The 20,842-nt window shown below is 41.4% G+C and overlaps 1 long non-coding RNA gene across 1 annotated transcript in view; it reads left to right on the top strand.

Annotated features, from left to right (window-relative positions):
- The window catches only part of LOC118998679 (uncharacterized), a 151,814-nt gene that overhangs the window by 129,946 nt on the left and 1,026 nt on the right, over positions 1 to 20,842 (top strand). The gene's annotated exons all lie outside the window — the stretch shown is intronic.

Below are 20,842 nucleotides of genomic sequence, written 5' to 3'. Positions count from 1 at the left end.
CTCATTGGCTTTTGTTGTAAATTACCCAGTTCACTGAGGGTGAAGGGAGGTGACCCAGGCTCAGAGGGAACACTTCAGAAACTTGATTTTCAGTGTTGCCGAATTAATAAGGTGCTGCCATATGAATGGAAAGTTTGCTAAGCCCTGAGTTAGAGAGAATTCAGGTGACTGGATAGTGGGCAAGGTTTTATGAGAGCAGGCGGGGTGGCCCCCACCATGGATCACTGTGGGAGTCTGGGTCTTTGGGGAGTCCATCTTTCTGCGAAGCCGTTTCTGAGTGTTATCCTCTCAGAAGGGATAGAAATGCTGTAACAAATGGTGTTGAACACCCTGTTTTGTTTCCTGACGTGTACAAACACAGTCTCAGAGGACACTCCCAGAATTGTCTGCTTGGGCCTGTTATTTCGTGATGCGATAAAATAATGAATTTCTTGCTTAACATTCTGTAACTCTAGAAGTTGCTTCCAAACCACATGGCTCCTATTAAACTAGGTGAGAGAACATGCTCACAGAGCTGGTTACCTTATATCCACCCTTTCTTTAGATGGCTGGATAATCCCTTCTGGAATCTAGTACCTGTTTGAAAGGAGAGAGATGAAAATACTGCTTATCATCTCTTGGTTTATGATCATGGTGGTCATCTGAGATGGTCCACCTGGAAAGTCTCAGTGTTTGTTCATTCACTTCTGGCCATTTTCTTCCTCGATCTCAGAGTTTAATCTAATGCTGATTTAACAAGGGGAAATTATTTGTCTTCAAACTATGTGCTAGTGGGTCACTGGAAAGACACGCTGTAAGAGAAGCCTTCTAATCATTCATCATTGCAAAAATACATTTCAAAATAATTTGATTAAATAAGGAATCTAGTGATATAGCACTAGGGACTTTGAACTGTAACTGAGTCTTAGGATTTAATTGTGGCTTAAAGATTTATTGCTGATATTAGAAAGTTATGGGCACCCAGTCTGCAGTTTGAGTCCTGTTTTTCTCTTTTTCACATAGACACACACACACACACACACACACACACACACACACACACACATATATATATATATAGTAGGGAATGCCAGTTGAAACACTTGAAATTATGACTTTGATAAGGAAAAAATCACTGATGTATTTTGCTTCATCTAACCTCATGACAGGCAGTTAATGGAAGCTTGTATCTCCATGGTTTGTGGAAATATGACAGCCCAGGATTTCATAGATGGGAGAATTAACATAGGAATCATATGTATGTCTTCTAAAGATGGTGCACAGTGGGATTCTGAGCCTGGCTTTGAACTTGGATAGAAATACCATGTAGTTTATAACCAGACATTTACTGAGCTTCTGTCCAGTTGCACTGGCAGAAGAGAAGAGCTGTGTGTGTCCAATCTCTGTTTTTCTTTTAATCTCATTCTCTTGTTCTATTTTATTAAGTCGTTTGTTTCTAACACTTAAACCTCTGAGCACTGAGATGGAATGCTCAGCAAAGAGGATTGGCCCATTTTTTTCAAGAGAGGATGAGATGGCTTAAAATTAGGGGTTATGATTTTCATTACAGTGTGACAGCAAGTATGTGTTAGTCATTGCCTGCTACTCAGCATGAGATGATGCATGTAAAGAATTTAATATTATAATCTACACAGCCATCCATGGGGAAAGTACAATTAATATCCTCGGTTTGTAATGAGACGGTTGAGCCTCTCTAGGGAGAGGTTAAATACCTAGCTTGCCCAGAGTCACCCAGCCAGCAAGTCTGGAAGCCCAGTGGAGGAGCTGGGCTTCTTAACCCTTCCAGTCCTTGCCCATTTGTCTCACAACATGGGCTGTATCTCCATAACATTTCAGGACTAAGCTCTCTATTGTGCTGAAAAGGTGCGCTACCTAATGAGTGTCTCTACTGTGGTCTTGTGTTGTATTGGTCTTGTGTTGATTAAGTTCATCAATAATTATGTCACTTTATAACAGGAGCAGTAAAGTCTATGTATAGTGGATCCTGAGTGCAAGATTGAAGGAAGAAGTGATTCTCACAGAGAATGAGAGTGGGAAAATAATAAAGCTCTTGCAAATACTTTTCCAGTGGCCCTTCATAGGAGGGGAGGAGTAGATGGAAAATTCTACTCTGGAGAAAGAATTCTGAACATGAAGAGCAAAAAGAGGTGTAGCATGAATGTGCCGGTGTCTCAGGAATGCTGAGTCATGCATGGAGCCTGGTAGAAGGTGAGGCAGGAGTTTAGGGTGAGACTGTGTTGCGTGATCAAGTGTAGAGGTTCAGAATGGAGGAGTTTAAGCCTTATTGAGGGTATATGGAAGGAAAAGAGAACAGAGCCAGTGGCGATGCAACCAAGGACACTGGCCAGGGCAGGAAGAGAAGGGCTTTCAGCAGGTAGCATTTAATTGCCACTTCATACATGCCTGGAGATGTTTCAGGAGCATTAAAAGCATGTGCTTATATGGTCCTCCCAAAAACCTTGACAGTCGGAGCACTAGTATTTTAGATAAAACAGCACAGTTGGCAGGGGTTAGTAAGCTCTTCCGAAGTCACTAATTTAGAAGGTAGCAGAACTCAAACTCACATGTGTTCAATTCTAGAAATCACTTGAAGGATCTGTGAAATGCTCTCATTTGCATGGTAGAACTACAGGTAAAGTCATAGCATCTCTTTCAAGACCAAGGGTGAGTTTGACACATGCCACTTCTAAAAAGTCTGAAGTATTGATAGATGAGAACAGCTGTTTAAGTCTTTTTAGCTCCGTGGTTGAATGTTAACAGTGGATTTATTATTTATAGTTCTTTGCTACAAGCAGAATCACCTTATTTATTAATTGTAAGAATATGTGGATGTCTTGAGGATCCTCCTTTATGGGTTGATCTTGAGTTAAAAGAGTGGACCCACAGAATAGGGCTCAGACATCTGAATCCGTGTGTGAGTGTGTGTGTGTAGAAGTAATCAATTTAAGCCTGTGGTTATAGCAAGTAAGGACACGATTCTTGATGTTGTAGACGAGTGTAGACGACTGTTTAGTAATTCATATGTGGGGTCCACTTGGACTGGACCAGGGTTGCATTTGATTTATTAGAGTGTGCTGAAGACAGTGCGCTGGCCTGCTCAGAGACACTGGTACAGAGGGGGTGGGGAGAGTTAGGAGAAGAAGCAGCTGTTTGTTATGACTATGACTATGCTTAGTTAGTGACCCTGGGCCAATTCCCATCCCTGAAATTCCTTAGGAAAACTCCCATGGGATGAGCAGCTTGCCCAGAAAATCCCTATAGAATGAGAATCTTGCTCAGTGGTCAAGAAATTCACAAATAGATGCTTGCTTAAGATTTATAGGATTGCGATTTGGGGAAAACATAACTATTTCATGATCTGAAATGCTAATTTGACAGCTCACAGCACACTGTGACCTCAGGCTGTGGGAACTGTGGAGGAAGGGGCAATACTGATATTTAAGAGCTGAGAAGAGGACCACGAGGGACTGCTGATTCCAAGTCAATTACACAAGTGTTGCACAATGGAGGCTTCACTCTAAGAAGTGGAACTTGTGGTCCCTGGGATAGTTCTGAGATTCCAGAAACATTCCCTTGGCCTGCCATATGTCACTAGATCCTCAGCCTTCTAAGAACTCAGTCCTCTGAGCAGTATAACATCAGAACACTTGTATTTACACGTAGTTGGAAGTAATATGTCCGCGTACTTGGACACCGCTGTCATGGATACTGCCCATCTGCCTTCATGTCCACTGGTTCTTCCATCTGCTGTTCTTTTAGAGAATGAGCAACACTGCAAACCTTTCCTTTAGCTCTCTGTCTTAATTGCTAACACAGGAAAGAAACACTTGGAAAAGAATGGAAATTTCTGTTAAGTGTGTTTGGGTGAAGAAGTGTGTGCATAGTCTCTAGGGACTGTTGAAGGTGTGTGTGGCATGCATTTTGGAGATGACAGTTCTTGGACTTGGAGCCAGGAATCCACCAATGCAATTATTAAGTAACATAGCATAAGCAATGCAGTAAATTAATGAATAATACAATATAAAATATAAATTTAGATAATTTTTAATGGTAGGCAATACACATTATAAAGCAATTTGTAATTATAGACAATGAAAGATATTTAAAATTATTTAACTCCTCAAGCTGCTACTTTCTAGATTGATTACAGTACCCTGGGGCTAGAAGGTTGACTTGTCTGAATCACAGTTTCTTGTCCAGATTAAACTCAGGTCTGTGATTCACACACTGTCATATTTTTCTTCCAGAGTTTTTCATGTCTTTGCATGCAGAAAATGGTAACATCGGTGTGGGTAGCTGCAGTAAATGGAGAAGCCTTCTCACCTGGAGGCTGAAGGGGTTGGTCCCTGGCACACCTGGATTACAGTTCTCCAGTATCCTAACCACTGCTGGATGCTTCTGTCCTCTACTGTGACTCTCCTCTGTTAGGAAATTGTGTACTTAATGTGTCTGCACTCTTGCCCCGTCCTATAACCCCTTTCGTTCTAATCTGTGAGAATCACCATCAACCCCTGAAAAATATTGGACAATAAACTAAGCTTTTGAAAGGTTGTGATCTCATTGTATTTTATCTTTAGTATGGTGTGTGTGGGAAACTCACAAGATAAATGAAGAGTCCACTGATGGTGCTTTTGAACTTTAGCTCTGACTTCCATTTAGGAGTTATGGATGACCACCGCTAACACCTTTCATTGGATCCTGCACTTGATGCCATACCATTGTTGTGTTTTTTTCTAGGGTTTTGAACATCATATTGTTTTTCTTGATGTTTTTTTTTTCTGCATCTGCTTCGGTTAGCAGGCCTTTGGCCAATGTGCAGCTTAGGTAAAAAAATCTAAATTTTAATTTCCTACTGTTAGTAAATTCTTCGGCCATGTGGAATTTCTTCTAGAGAAGTTGGGTTTATCATTTTATTCTGTTTTATTTTTATCTGGAGGTTATAGCTCTCCTTTCAGAAGAGAACTGATGCTTTTGAGTTAGAGACATGCCTTTTAGGTGATGATGTAGCTCTGAGGAGTTAGAATAATTCTGGTTCCTTTAAAATTGACTACAGGTTGTCTTTAATACCATCGTCCCTGTTTGTGCAGGCGTCTTGAAGCACAACCATGTATAACTGCGTTATACAACCGTGTCTAACTACCATGGATAGAGCTGCGTCTATCCTCTGATGATGGAAATGAGTTGGCAAGGGGGATAGGTCCCCAGTTCATTTTGATTCTTCTCTGTAGATTTCTTAGCATACATAAAAATTTTGTCTGATATGATCACACTGGCCCTTTTGTAGTGAACTTGTGAAAACAACCCCCTAAAGTATAAAACATGTGCAGAACCAGATATTTCAGAACATTGCAATGATTTGCTGTATTTTCCTCCAGGTGTTAATTGGAGCAATGAAGATCCACATTGTCATGTCTGACAATTATTGAGCACTTGCCGGGGGCTCACATTGTTCTAAATGTTTCTCATTGATTAAATCATTAAACCCTTGCAACCTTATGAGAAAGGCACAAAGATTATCCCCACTTGAAGATGAAAGTAGAGGACATGCAACCGCAAGAGGCTAGAGGCTGACATAGGATTTGTGTCCTGTGTAGAGTCGGACTTCCAGCCAGGACCGCCATGTGTGCATGCTTACATTTCAATAGGAGAATGTACACACATGTGTGCATGTGATCACACCTTTGTGGGTATGTGCCTCTGTGTGTGTATTTATTTACTGGCCACGAACAATACTTCTTACAGTACTCTTAGTATTTTATCTTGAGTGTTTCGCATGTCCTTAAAATTTGTCTTAAAAATACTATCCTGTCTTCCTGATATACTTAATTTGTATAGAAACATTTCCATCGCCCTAAGCAGAAGTTTCCAAATCCTGGTTGTAACAACCTAATAATTTGACTAGGAAGAATATTTCAATGTAAATCTTCGTTGGCATCTCTGATGAATTCCTGCAAAGACTGTTCTAGAGATGAAACCAAAAGGCAAAATGTATAAATACTTTTAAGCTCCTTAAAATTTGTGTGTGTGTGTCTGTGTGTTAGTTTGTCAAATTGAAATACTGTTTGTTAAACAGCCATAGCCACGATCAACAGCCTCATGTTCGCATTTCAAAATGGCAGTCGGCGAAACAGTACCACATTCTACAGGGTGGAAATAATTCTTTTTCCAGGCACAAAGGTTATCCCCACTTGAAGATGAAAGTAGAGACTTCTCAAATAGGTAGCTTTCTTCTACAACTTGCCAGTCTGTGTGATTCATTAGATTAGTTACTACATTAGACAGATCTCTTTGTTTGTGGTTTGCTGCAAGGAGGTGTCTTCAAGTGGTGAGTGTCATGCTCGGGATACATCGGATTTTCCAGCCTGAGCTGTTTGTGAGTTTAAAGTATAGCTCCATCACCTCCAATCTCATCTCCCTGGTTGGTTAATGAGCTGCGTCTTGTGCTACTGTGGTTGTAAATGGAGAACTGCAGGAATTTTCCAGAACAGCGAGATTAAGCATAACATTTTGCCTCTTACATATGATGTTAGAAAAGGTACGCCATTTTCACCCGTGCACCCAAGTGGAAATACAGTCTATTGCTTATCGGCAAAACAAACATGTGTGCTAACTTTCCTAGAATGATTTCACTGGTATGTTCTATTTACCAAGTTTTAGTGGCAACTTGGAGGGCAGATACGCAGTGTCGCTCTGTTGGGATGGAAAGTATCTGTCAATGCTGTGTGCCTGAGCCTTTCTTCTCGGTGTAAGCAGAGAGCTTTGCATAGTATGGTTTAATCTGTCAAGGCTGATAAAGCCAATTTCCTTTCTGTAGGGAAGAGTGAGGCTATTTTTCCTGGGTAGAAGGAATTTAGTAAGTAAAGGAGTGGAAGGTTCCAGTTTCAGGAATGTCCATCATGTTACACGTGCGTGTCCTGTGTTCTCATCCCAACCATTCTTCACCAGACTTTGAATGAGCCTAATAAGAGTTTCTTGTTCTGCGTAAAGACTAGTTGTGGGAAGTTCCTGATGCACCTTTGTACCTCCTCCCCATCCCTTCTGTAAACCTGCCTGGCTCTCTGTTCTGGCCTGTAGCAGCTGCTGCCCCATTATTTCTGACCTCAGTCTGCTCAGTGAGTGTAACCTGAGCTGACTCTAAGGGTGTACCACAATTAATTTACAAAACTAATCTGACCTCACTCATTTATTTTAAACTCCAGTATTTTATTCACTTTATAAAATAAATAAATGCTTGTTGAAATTCAAATAGGGTGGAAGAATATGAAATTTCCCCACTGCTTAGGAGTAATCAGAGTTTTTTTTTTTCACTTACAAGCAATGAACATAGAAATCATTTGGTTTATTTTAATGAAATATTGGACATTTCTCTTTCTTTTTTCTGTATCTCTTTGTAGAGATACAGAATGCCTCATTTTTTTCACTCACATCATTATTGGATTTTTATGTAAGTGTATAGTCTTACTGCATTGGTTTTACAAGCTGCATAATATCCAATAACAGGCAGGTGCCATAATTTATTCAATCTCATCACTTGCAAACTGTGCTCCTTTTATTTCAAAGAGGTAACTGTATTTGCTACCCCCATTCTTGGTAAATTCTACCTATAACTTTATTCCATTTTTATGCCAAAAGTGTGATATTTTAATTTTTAGTCTATTTACATAATTCCCACTCTTCCAAAACTCACCTTCTCCCACCTATTTTATATTAGTCTTGTGCTTCTTTGCATTACCTGTTAGCAATTTGTTGATCCATTCATTCAACAGGTATTAGGTACCCACTATGTTCAAGAGGGGCTACAGTGATGAGTGGGGCTCAGGCTCTCCCATAAGGCCTTGCAGGGATGAGAAGTCACAAGGCAGAAGAGCTCAGACCTTGACAGAGTAAGCTGAGGGCCAAAGAGATAAAGTGCCTCCTGAGGAGGTTAGGCAGAGGGGCCCATGGTTCTCGCTGGAGAAGAGGGTACGGGAAAGGAGGAGCTAGCTAATATCTGATCTGGACCTCAGGGGAGGTTCTAATGAGACACGGGGGAATGTGTTCTGGGCAGAGAGGGTGGACATGGGAGAAAGTATGGGGCCTGAGGAGGCTTAGTGAATTGTTTAATTCAGCCTCGGTGGTTTGACTGTGGGAAGTCGACGAAGTAGAAAGCTGCCTCTCGTGTCACTCGACATCCATGCGTTTTTCACCTCAGCACTACTGTGAAGTTTCTATGTATATTTCCTTGCCTTTAAAAATGTTTATATAGCTTTAACAAATTAAAATATTGTTTAGTTCTGTTTGTTTTTATTTTTAGAAAATATTTACTACTATATTATATGTTAATCTTGATCTGCGCCCCCCCCCCCATTATGTTTCTAATATTTATGTTATATGTAGCTGGAGTCCACTCATATTTGCTGCAATACAACATGCCATAAAAATTCCCATTCTTTCTATGGAAGCCAGTAGCATTTCTAGTTTTGTGCCATTATGAACAAGGCTGCTGTGAATGCTCTTTTACATGTTTCTTGGGCAGATGTGGAATTTCCCCAAGGTGGAGATAGCGTCCCTATCAGAGCTCTTATTAAACGGTGCACTGATTTTATCAGCCCTTTCTAAGAAGACACTAATATGTTGCTAGAAAATGTTTTTCCTAGAAGATTTAAAAAACGTTTCAAGATAGTCCTTATTTGCTTATATTTACTAAAATGTTATTTTCATTGCTACGGTGTACTCTACAACCTTTCAAATGACTGTTTTAAGCCGGGGTTTTTATCTCTGTATTACAGATGACGGAACCTCAGGCATAAGGTTAATAACATTGGAGCTAAAATTGGGATCCAGGCAATTTGGGTCCAGAGTCTGTGTTCTTAAAATCTCTGCACTGCTGCCTCTCTTAAACCTGGGCTGGTGGGGAGGGGGGATTGTTGGGCTGGAGGCTGAGGAACACTGTTCAATGGTGCCTAACATTTTGCATAGCAGAAGTGGGTGATGAGACATTCTGGGGCTGTGTTTAACCCCCTGCGCTGTTAAGAGAACAGCTTACCAAATTGATGCAATCTGACCTTCCTTTTTCTGGACTTATATTTAGGAATTGCTCCTGTTGTCTTTTCATTAAGAGATCCACCATGGCAGAATTTTTGATATTTTGAAATACAGAACTTAAAGCACTTGGGGATTACGTTTTAGCCATGGGGTCCTTCACTGTGTTGTCCTGAATGACCTTTCCACATTCCAGGCTAATGAACTGAAGGATAGAATACCGTATGTTCACAGCATGTCTGCACTTCTCAGCAGCACCTTTTGTGCTCATCATTCGATGCTTATGTGGCAGCTAATTCAAGGTCTTTATTGACTTGTTCTCCTGAAGTCTCACCTAACAGACTGATTCCTTGTGAGTGAACTTGTAGTTTTTCCATAGAAATTCTCCTCAAACTTGTGTTAAGTAGTATTTGGTGGCACTGGCAGAAAGTATTTAGGTCTTCACAATGATTTTCCCATTGTTTGGACAAAGACCCTTTTGTTTTGTATCCCCTCTAGTATCTAGTCAGTTGATTGGCATATGTGTGACACTCTCTTCTAGGTTCTGGGGATGCTGAGTGAACAAAATCAAGGCTCAGTCCTTCAGTTAGTTGCTTATATCCTACTGGGCCATAAACAAACCCATCCATTGAGCAATTTCAAGAGGTTTTAAGTGATGAGTGCTTTAACAGGTCTTGCTGTAGAGTCTTCTCTGAGGAGCGGACAGGTGAGGGAAATCTGAATAATGAGAAGGCAGCACCTTGGAAGGACCTACAGAGAGAGAAAGGATCTCTGGACCTTTGGGCCAGCAAGTGCTGCCTGAAAGGTGATGAGCTCAGTGGGTAACGACACCAAAGAGAAGGCATGTGAGTGTGCACACACAGGTTTGTGGCCTGGGCACAGTGCATGGGAGTGCTGGGAAAAGTTCGGAAGTGGGTGAGGCCAAACAGAGGAGCTCTTGTTTGTTGGGGTCAGGGGTTTGCATTTTTGGAAAGTTGCAGAGTTAGTCCAGGATTTTAAACAGGGGAAAAGTACCTGATCTGATTGACTTTTTTTTTTTTTTTAACTTTTATATAGGAAAGGATAGTGCAGCTACATACATTTAAAAAAACATACACAAATGTTCTGTTCCCCTGGTTTGCTCTTTCCATCTTTATTGAGGTATGACTTACAAATAAAAACTGTACATATTTACTGTGTACATCATGGTGTTTTGGTACATGTGTAGAGCGTGCAATGATTACCACAAGCTAATCAACACACTAACTTGTATATTTACCTTTTTGTGTTTGTGTTGAGAACACTTAAAAGTTACTGTTTTAGCCAATTTTCAGTACACAGTACAATATTGTTAACCGCAGCTGCCATGCTGTACATTAGATTTCTAGAACTTACTCATCCTGTGTAACTGAAACTTCATACCCCTCCATCAACGGCTCCCTATTTCCACCACCCCCAGCCCCTGGCAACCACCATTCTATTTTATGCTTCTGTGAGTTCCACTTTTTTAGACTCTTAACAAAGATTGCTCTGGTTGCAATGTAGAGAATGGGCTTATGGAGGACAAGCATGAAAACCTCAAGACAGACTAGAGAGGCTTCTGCTGAGTCCAGGTAAAATGTGGAGTGGCTTCACCTGGCAGTAGAGGTGAAGGTAGGGGACAGTAGAGGTGAGGGAAGAGGACAGGTATGTGACCCACATGGTAGGGTTGATTGATGGTGTAGAGTGTCCTGTTGAGGGATTGGGGAAGTAAGAATTATGGTACCTGTGACGGGAGACTCAGGCAGGAAGTGGATTTGAGGAAGGGGAAATCAGTGGTTTACTGGGTCCATATTTGCTTGGAGGTAATTGTTTGTCATGTAGAAGTGGAAAGTGATGGAAGTTGCAATTTCAGGGGCAGGTTGGGGCTGAGATATGAATTTATATTCACTGGCTGAAAACTGCTATTTCATCACCATGGGCCCCCCAGAAGGGTGTGCAGATGGCAGGCAGAGGATGACGCGAAACACAGAGAAGCCCACCCCATAGTTGTGCAGGGGCTGGTTCTCTTTCATCATTGGCTGGTTGAAATCTTGGTCAATGATGTCTCTGGCTCCAGGATTGGTGAATGATGCTACATCTGGTTGGTAACTTAGTGAAATTTCTATTTCCAAGGATGCATATTCAGGCCCAGTATGAGGTCATTTTTAGAAATAAAGCATCTCTTGTTTCTTCAGCCTAATGACTCACGTGTCTAGTGAGGCTCCCAATCCCTGGTCAGCAAATAGTCATTGCAGAAATAAGTAGGAATAAGGACAGGATCTTTAGTACAGCAAGATGACCCTGTGGCTGGGAGCCGGGGCCTTAGCTGGGGGCCAGGGTCTTACCTGTCAAAATTGTTAGTTGTTTCATTTATCTGTGGGACCCTTTTTCATCTTTGTGTTTAGCATGAAGGAATAAAAATACTCATTGTACAGGTTTATGCCAGGAAATAAGAGATTTATTAATAATTTACCAAATCACATGATCTTATTTGCAGTTTCTTAAATTTTATTATTCCCTTAGAAGTAGAATCTTTGATTTTGATATGATATGCTGCAGTACTATTTTCTTGTGATGAGAACTTCTAAGAGTCAGTCCTAGCAACTTTTAAATATGCAGAACAATATTATTAACTCTAGTTAATTTTCTATTTTAGTGAGGATTTATTATTCTTGCTATTTTTTAAAAAAATTCTCACCTAAGGATATTTTTTCATTGCTTTTAGAGAGAGAGATGAAAGGTGAGAGGGAGGAAGGGGGGGGAGAAAGAGGGAAGAAGAAGAAGAAAAGAGAAACATTGATGTGAGAGGGAAATACTGATTCATGACTTTCTTATACATGCCCCAACCAGGGGCCAAACCCACGACCTGGGTATGTTGTCCTGACCAGTAATCAAATCCACAACCTTTCCACCTACAGGATGATGCTCCACCCAATTGAGCCACACCAGCCAGGGCTTGTTCTTGCTCTTAATAAACTGACCCAAAAGTCGTAATTAATGCACTTGGGATCTGGTGGGTTTGTTTGTTTGTTTTGTTTTGTTTTTTCCCCCTAGGTGAAAAATTGCGATAGATTTAAACGGACTCAAGGATATCAACTGCCATGTCTAGACCACTGGGCCTAATAGGTACCATCAGATATCATGCACAGATGTGATCATCAACTAAAGTCTGGAAACACCAAGTCAGGGCCTTTTCATTAAATATTCAATTTTTCCAGGTGTATTAGCAGTCTTTTTGTTATCTGTAAGTTCACCCAATAATATTTAAAAGTATTTACATTTTCATTTTAGAATAATGACTTTGATGGATTTATTTCTGTTATGAATTGTGACATCCTCCTGTGTTTGTCCTTTGACCTTTTGAGTGGTTCCAGTGGGTTATGGTGTGCCCAGATCACTTACCCGAACCCTCAGGGTTAGCACACTGTGGTGAAATCTTCCATGCGCTTTCATGTTTCCAGACCCAAGAGACTTCCTCTCGTTAGCCGTTTTGCCTATAATAATCCCTTCATCCCTTTGACCATTAATTGGAAAATTATGACATTTAAAAAGGACATTTCTCAAAAACATGGGAATCCTTGTACTTGGACCAGATGTTAAGAGGGTTTTTAATACAGGAATAAAACATCTGTGAAAATGAATGGTAGAATAGAAGAAAAAGGAACATGGGTATCATTTAATGGAAGCATAAATATTATTAAGAAGGTAAAGATGTGTACGTGGGTTTGCATTATGTTCATCCATTAACATATTCCTCAGGTGGTGATGGCTTGTCTGGACTATGTCTTGTATTGTCTAGAGGAGGACATTTTCACAACCTTGTTTGACAAGGGGGCAGATACACAGGTGGTCGTAGTTCAGGGTGATAAAGGCTATAATAGAAATGAGTGTTGCTGTACAGGGTGTCCACGTGGGCGTAGGGGGAAAGTGGGGGGGAAGAAAGAACAGAGAGGGTTTCTCCAAGAGAAAGCCTGAAGATTGGGATCGGAGGCAAGGAAACCCATCCAAAAACAGCTGATGTTGCAGAGGTGAGAAGTAGGGGACTTGGTAAGGAAGTGGGCATGATTCTAGATATGGATGAGAGAAGGGTCGTCAGAACATAGTGACAAAGTGATCGACGAATTTTGGGAAGATGAAGGAAAGGGAGATGGTGGGCAAGTCCTCAGACTCTGAGTTGGATGTCTTGAGTAAATGGTGTGGCTAGCTAGGAGAGGAGACAGGCAGGAAGAAGACAGTTGGTGAAGGCAGATATCAGGTCCCCCTTGGATGATGTACCTCTGAGTTACTTACATGAAGAAAACTTTTGATTTATGAGTTTGGATTATGTACAGAAGTTTTGAAGAGAATTATAGATTTGGAAGTTACCAGTTTTTAGAAAACTTGTAACATCATCTGAGTTTGAAGAGAAAGGGCACTGAGAATGTATAGATCGAGTAATGAACCTTCAGGAGAGATTGGGGATCACCTTCATTTAAGAGAGCTGAGCAGAGAGAGTTCTGGATGCAGTAGGAAGACAAGGAGATTCGGGTATTATGGAAACCAGGGAAGAAAGGGTTTCTGGGAGGTATTCAGGAAGAAAGGTCAATGGACCCCACAGATGCCCACAGGGGCTGTTTGGCTGCATAGGCTCACCGGATTTGACAGTCAGGGGTGACCAGGGTAGTGGACCAGAGTAATGAGGGTGGAAGTGTTTGTCCTTTTCTTCCTGCTACCGCTGTGTGCTTTTACATGTTGGCAAAGCCTTTGCACTCTGAGTTCTGCCTATCTTAACAAAAAACAAATGGTAACTATGAATAATAATTTTCACACGTGAGAGTCATTTGTAACCTGATTATCTTGTTCTGTCCATATGCGTTTCCTGCCCTGAGGAAATGATTCGGTATAGCCCTTTAGAGATTGTCCATTGTTACCTTGAAGACCCATTATTTAAGTTTTCTTTCTTAGAAAGGACTCTTGTTGGTTTAGCTAATACAGAAATAGATTGAATGAACTTTCACTTAGTTTTAAAACCTGCTGACAGATAAAATTAACATTACCTTTGTGTAAATAATAATTTTATCTATTGGACTTCATTTATTTTTATGGTTCCCTCAGGCGATCTGGAGCTAAACTAGGGGAAAAAGGCAAAAGTATAATAACATTTCCCTTTGAAGAAAGATATAAAATAAGGTCACTGAAGCCGAACCATTATTAAAATGTATAAAATAGCTTAATGTTTGCTTTTTCCCCATTTTATACCATGAGGTCATTTTACATAGCCATAAAATTCTATCTCATCATCATTCACATATGATGAGAATCTATGAGGAACAAAGCCAACTTCTTTATTCACCTGAAGGTGGCAGCCAATGGCGCTACTGTAGTTAATGGCAATCAGTGTTTTCAAGCAACATGTTCCTAAAAATGTATCACTAATTCGCTGATGTTACACCTCTTTTGGCTGGAACTTGGCAGTCAAGACACATGGGTTAAAATACTATAGGATGGATCTAATTTTTCCAAAAACATGTATAAAAATGGAAGATGCAGTATGTCTGGTGAGCATCTTGATTCCCTGTAGAGACTCAAGCTCGCAATAAGAAAACTTGAATTTCATTTTATTTCCCAAAGAATAAAATGTTCAGTTATTGTTTTTGAGAGAGGTTAGAAGACTCTGTTTCCTTGAGCAGTATGCGTTAAGTTTATTGTTTTATTGATTCTTCATTTAATCCTGTTTCCTGCTCAGTACCTAGAATATCTGAATTCTCACAAGGAGAGAACATAGGTTCATTCAGTATGTTGATTTCAGCCCTGAACACATCATACTGATTTTCCTGGATCCTATCTTCCTGTTTTTTTAAACACTCTTAACTTGAACCCCTTCAGAAGTCATAGCTTCTACTTCTTCTGCCATTCAGAGGGGATTCCTCTGTCTTTTGAATTTCTTGAGACTTTATTCCTTCTTTTATTTGATAGTTATCAAAAGATAGGTTTTTACTTGCTTGACTACTATTAACTGTGACCTTGAAGTGTCCCCACTGTGTCTCCTCATCTTTGCCTCCCTGTGTTGGAGTTCCATCCTTTGCCCACAGGTGACATCCTTCATTGTAGTTGGTTGGCTAATGATTCTCCCTACAACACTGCATGTTTCTGTGCCAAGGGTTTATTCCTTATTATTAATTCTGCAGAGAAGGCTAAGTGTCTGGAGGCAATTTAGATCATCTGATCCTGTGGCTCTTAATCAGTGTGTGGTTTTACCAGTGTGAGTGGGAAGACTGAGCAAGCCTTGCAAAGAACCAGGGGGGAGTAGCCTCACTCAGCTGGTGCAGCTGCCACAATACCCTTGATCGGACAGTCGTGACCTTTGAGAGACCTTTAACCTGAACCTTCGTATTTCAGCTACAAAGAGAAGAGAGAGATGGGGTTATTTCAACCTCCTCTTTCACCTCTTGAATTCACTGAGTTGTTGACTTATTTCCTGTTTCATATGTACCAGGGAAATGAATATAAACCATCTTCCAATGGTATTTGCTCAGTGGCGAGGAAAGAATGGATTCAAAATGCTCAATAGCTCATTGACTATGTGATTTCTGATTCATTCAGACAGCTCATTCAGCATGTTGGAATGCATAAACTCGGGACTGTAACGACGCGTTCAACCCACAGCTGATTTATAATAAAAATAAATGAAAACATGGGAACAGGGAAGGCTATATACCTATAATGTGCAACCTTTGATGAGGAATCGGACATTGTAATTGGTATATTGGAGTTCCCGGAAAAGACCTGTCCCTGTGGGTGCAGAAGGTGGAGGCCAGCCTGTATCATGCCCAGTGGGAAGACTCAGGGCAGGTGTGGGACCTGCGGCATTAGCAACGTACAGATGAGTGTTCAAGGTTGACTGAGGATCCTGACTAGGCCAGAGGGGCTGGAGGGATGCCTTTGCAGTGGGAATAGTGGAGGTGGAATTTGGGTGATGGTGGTTGGTGAAGGGGTGCAGTGTTTTCTTTGGAATGCAGTGGAGAGTTTTTGGAGAGGGTTGGGCTGTTTACCTGGCAGCCGCTGATGGTTGTGCAACAGACACCATGTTTAGCTGTGCCAGTGTGTGTGGGGATGAGACCAGGTGGTATGTTCGGGTGAGTTTTAAGGGGTTCTGCTGCTTTCCGTTTGGACTGCAACTTAATTGTTGTTTCATCAGATCCCATAGAATAGAGCCAGGAGATGGGAAGAATGAATACAAAATACACATTTCAGCAGAGCTTTTCTTCCCCTCCTACAAATCCTAGCCGCTGTGTTCCCGAAGTTACAATGTGCTGTGACTTTGTATGTGTGAGAGGCACACAAGCAACAGCAGCTCCTCAGATTGGCATCATCCCTTTGAAACTAAACACTGCTGTGGGCAGGTATGAGGCATGGCTTCCTGAGTCCTCTCCCCGTCAGCGCACCTGACATCATTGTCCTCTCCCCAGTGGAAGTCCTGGTCTTTATAAACTCTGAAATGCACCAGTGGATCGGGCCACTTCAACTTTACAGCAGATCTAAGGCTCAGAAGAAACCCGGCCTCCTCTGAGAAGAAGTACGTTAAGCTTATTTTGGATCTGTTTTTATTAATAAGTAGTTAGGCTTTGTTTCCTAAGCAAAAATTCTTGTGTCAGCACTCATCCTTTTTTTTATTTCTTTTTTTATCTGACAAGAGTTTTTTAAACTAAGGAATAAAGAACAGTTATTTTCTGTTCCCCAGAGCCTATTCATTTGCGGTGTGGGTGTGAATGGGAAATGTTATTTATTGCGCACACACTTACACACAGAGTTTTGCTTATTTAGATGGAGTTACAGAGAGATCCTCCCACGTCAGGAAGCTGAAAGGAAGGCCTCAGACGTTTTGAAGTAAATGCAAAAAGAGTGCTTCTATTCTGTAGCCCAGATTAATCTGCGGAACTAAGTCTTCCTATTGGCAAAATCACTTGTTTAGTATTAGCTCACCTAATGTATTTAAATTTTTCAGAGGTTGTGGGATGAAATGACAACAACTTTAATTGAAATTAATTCTTTGAAAATTTCTTCATAACGTATTTTCCAAGGTAACAAATATGTAGTTGTAATCAACATGACTTTTCATTCTTATTGAAATTTTGCTGACATGACTCAATACCAGTTCAGCTGGGTGACGTACATAAGTGTATTTTAATATAACCTTTCAAGGGATGATAACTTATTTAATTTCTAAAGAGGGAGAGGTACACTGATACACAAGAGTTGGAGGTTCTCACCGGGGCCGTCGGCAGCGTCTGGAGACAATTTGGGTTGGCGAAAGTGGGGAGGGGCTGCTGCTGGCATCCGCCCAGGGACGCTGGGAAGGCAGCGAGCAATTCCCACAGCAAAGAGTGACATGGCTCTAAGTGACAGAAGTGCTGACATTAGCACTGAAAATCCCTGGTACAACCACGCCCCCAGAGCTCAGTGATCCCAGTGGAAGCTGGAGTTACTCGGTCCGGGGTGGAGGGGCCTGCTACTTGGAGGGAAGCCTGCTTAGAGCGAAGGCACTCAGGGAGCAGTTATTCAGGGGGTAGTTAGCCTAGGGTGGTGGATGCTCAGAAAAGCCTGCTCTGTAAATGGTGGTGAATACCCTTTTCTGGCACCCTACCACAAGGATTGTTTTTAGTACCTTTATTTTAAGAAAAAAGGTAACATGCTATGTATTCTGAAAATTACAAACTTCTGTAAATCACCTGTTCTCATTAAATGTTCTTCCCTTAGCGTTTCATGGCAAACAGGCAATTTCATCTCATCTCTGTGGAACTCCGTGTCCCATTTTTAGCAGCTCTTACCCTTGGCGTGGCATCTCCTCCTTCTCTAATCATCACTTTCCACATCCTGGGCAGGATGTGGAAATAAATAAAATTAAAGAAGATTAATTTCAGTCCCGAAAAAGATGCCATAGTCTGAAAAACGGTGCAGTGCCCTAGAGCTCCAGTCCAGAGGCAAACACATGAAGCAAACCCATCTCTTCTTATCCTTCTGATCTGAGACTTAAACGGATCTAGGAAGGGGCATTTCAGGCATGTGTGTTGTTTTTCTCTACCTTTCCTTCAGGAGGCTAAGATGTGAGCACTGAGGTGAGAGTCCGTGGCTGTTGTTAACATTAGTTCTGACCGACAGTTGGTCCCTGGACTCATTCCACAGGTGGCAGGAGGGAGCCTGTGTAGGCCTGGGCCTGGCACATTGAAAAACCAAGCAAGAGGAGAATTTGCTTAGTCCTTAGTTGGCTTGAGCTCAGTTGGGGAGGTCAAGCTGGGGCAATGTCCTCTTCCATCGCCTGATGGAATGCTGCCCAGTGGCACCACTGTGGGTGCTGGGCATGGTGTCAATGTGGGGTGTCATGCCTGCTACAGAGCTAACACTTTCTGAGGGTATACTGGCACTTTATTATCTTTCCTGCATTAACTTTTATTATTGCTGCTTTGTTTTGACATGAGGCAGTGGTAATCTACTGCCAGGGGGCGGGTGAGGGTTCTCCAAATGCCCTTGCTGTGAACCGAACTAAATTACATCGAAAACATCTGAGAAGTGTTATTCTTTGGTAAGATACGTCATTTAATGGCATTTCATACGTTAAGTCTCAGATCAGAAGGATAAGACAAGAAGGGTTGCTTTGTGTCTTTACCTCTGGACTGGAGCTCTGGAGCACGGCACAGTTTGACAGACTATGGCACTTTTTCCAAGAGTGAAATTAATCTTTAATTTGATAACTCAGGAAAAATACAACACCTGTGCCTTCAGTGCTTCACTGTCCATTACGGCACACTCTGCCTGGGCGGGGATGATGGACCCATTAGACAGATGCCCCCCTGGCTCCCAGTTTCCTTCTGTGTTCCTTCCTCCACCTTCATGCTCAGGACCTCTCACTTCTACAGAAGCCACACTCTGGCCTTGTCTTGATTGCAGTCCCTACACTTGTTTTCTGCTCAGTTTGAACATTTTTATGTATGAGAACATTGAGTTAATGGGACTCAAAATACAGAGACTTTGTGAAATCTGTTGCATCCTAAAATTTTTTCTTCCTCTTTGTGAAATCTCACCACATATTCACAGGCATGCTGCTTTAGAAGATGAGGCCTCTTTCATTCTTTCATGACCACTTTCTTTACTAGGACTCCAATAGCTTCTACACCTTTGTTATCTTCTGTCTGGTACCTCTTCTCTGCTTAAATCCATGGTCTCTTCCCCACTCACCACTTCTCAGAAAAGAAGCCAGATTTAATGATCTGTTGTCTTCACATTAAAATTTTCCTGACTTTGATTGTTTTGTGCTTCTCTAAGTTCATTGAATTTTCTTTGATCACCTGGCGTTCAAGTTAGCCATCCACTTTTGCCCCCTCCATTCATGTTTGGTTTCTTGCTATGTGGATTCTGTCTCTTCTTTTGTTGAAACTGTCCCACCCTCACCCCCTGCCAAGGTGATTGTTGACTGTTCACTAAAAGCATTGGTCTGCCTCATTGGGATGCAATTGACCAGGTCTCTTTTTAAAAAGTGTTATTTTTATATTTCAGCCTAACTCTACCTCCATTTTTGCTTGGTGAGCTATCTTTGATTTCCTTCTCATCTTTCTGTGGTGACTTTTTCAATTGCAGCTTTCTAAACAAACAAATACATGTACTTTTCTTTAGCTCCTTCTCTCTCTTTCATTTCTTGTGCTTTCCCCTGGTGAATTTAACCACACTCGTGACTTAACCCTTCCAAACGTTAGATGCAGCCTCTGACTTCTTTTTTTTCTGAGCATCCAGTCTGGATTTTCAATGATCTGTTGCTTTTCCTTAAGTATTCTCTTAGCATCTTAAACCCAACATGTACAAAAATAAATGATTATTTTCTTTTCTAAACAAAATTCTTCTGTTGATCATCGAATTGAACAAAGTCGCGTTATAATTTTCACAGTTTCTTGTATTCTCTGTCTTGAGTGCTTTCATGCCTCTTTGCTTTCTGTTTCCCCAAAGTTTGCAGATTAGAACAACAATCCTTTTATTTCATTTCACATTTTGGGCATTAGGCATTTGGGCAGGCCTCAACTGGGTGACTCATTTGCTCTCATACTTTCTGGAGTCACTCAATGGCTTGCATGTATACTCACATATGAGGTACCTTGGTGAGGGGATGGCTGGAAACCTGGGCTTAGTAGGTAATGTCCCACTAATGTACCTGGGGTCTCAGTGCCCAGAGAACATGTTCTAAGAGATAGGAAATGGAAACTGCCAGCCTTAGGGGTGGGGCTTGGAAACCAGCACACCATGCATTCTGTTGCATTCAGTTGAGCCAATCCAGATTCAAGAGAGGGATCATAGATGGACCTCATGAGGGAAGTTCAAAAACTCTGTGTCCCTCTTTAACTTTCTCTAACACGTCACTTTAAATATTTGCCTGAATTTTTATTCCCATTGACACCACTTGAAGTCACAGCTTCATTTATTTCTCTTCTGAACAATTGCAGTGGCTTCAGATGAACCTCTCCACCTCTGTGCTCCTTTCTCCCAATTGCTTATGTACACCATTGTAAGAATAATTTCACTAATGCTTCTTGTAATATGCTATGGTAGCTAGTTGCCTGAAAATAGAGGACTTAGACCTTAGTACAGTTTGCCTCCCAAATGTTAACCCAGCCTACTCTGTAAGCTGCTTCCCACTATATCTCCCTTTATATCCCCTGGCATTGGGGTCAAGTATGGTAAACTGTTCCCAAAACACATTGCCTACTCCTTCCTCTTGCCCCTCCAGGGCCTCTTTTCATCCTCTTCCCTTGGCATGGGATGTACTTCCAGAAACCTCCGTCTGTTGAAATCCTCTTTA

This window comes from Sturnira hondurensis, unplaced genomic scaffold (genome assembly GCF_014824575.4).
Source record: "Sturnira hondurensis isolate 20B ecotype Veracruz unplaced genomic scaffold, ASM1482457v3 Scaffold0014384, whole genome shotgun sequence".
Classification (NCBI taxonomy): Eukaryota; Metazoa; Chordata; class Mammalia; order Chiroptera; family Phyllostomidae; genus Sturnira; species Sturnira hondurensis.
The sequence above is the reverse complement of the archived record's forward strand: the minus strand, read 5'-3'. Positions and strand labels throughout refer to the sequence as shown.